This window comes from Sinocyclocheilus anshuiensis, unplaced genomic scaffold (assembly GCF_001515605.1).
Source record: "Sinocyclocheilus anshuiensis isolate Anshui unplaced genomic scaffold, SAMN03320099.WGS_v1.1 scaffold482, whole genome shotgun sequence".
NCBI classification, from domain to species: Eukaryota; Metazoa; Chordata; class Actinopteri; order Cypriniformes; family Cyprinidae; genus Sinocyclocheilus; species Sinocyclocheilus anshuiensis.
The window spans coordinates 1,309,105-1,309,583 of NW_015547676.1; the positions used below are offsets into that span (position 1 = coordinate 1,309,105).

Below are 479 nucleotides of genomic sequence, written 5' to 3' on the forward strand. Positions count from 1 at the left end.
TCAATTCTGTTTTTTCAACGAATTGCAAGATAGGAACTCAGAATTGCAAAAAGTAACTCCATTGCAATATCAACTTAGAATAACTCAACTGTGAGGGGAAGTCCGCACTGGAAGATGTAAACTCTGCGTATTCTATTTTTTTCACAGAATTGTTATAATACATCAGAATTGCTATTTTTCTTGGCGTTCAGAGTTTTACACCTCAATACTTTTTCCACTTGCAAATAAATTGCAATTATTGAGATTTCTTTCTCACAATTCAGATTTTTTTTTCTTTTCTCAGAATTGTGAGCGGTTAACTCCTGAATTCTGACTTTTCTTAAATTCTGACTCTTTTCAGTTTAATTTTTCACAATTGTGAGAAACTCATTTGCAAAAGGAGAAAGTCAGAATTGCGAGATGTATACTCCGACTCGGAAATCTTACAGTTCTTAAATGAGTAGAGTGAATTGTGAGATGTTGATTTTTTTTTTTTTTTT

General features: G+C 31.9%; 1 protein-coding gene across 2 annotated transcripts in view; it reads left to right on the forward strand.

The window, feature by feature from the left end:
• Nucleotides 1-479, forward strand: part of LOC107703040 (RNA-binding protein FUS-like) — an 18,453-nt gene that overhangs the window by 16,682 nt on the left and 1,292 nt on the right. The gene's annotated exons all lie outside the window — the stretch shown is intronic.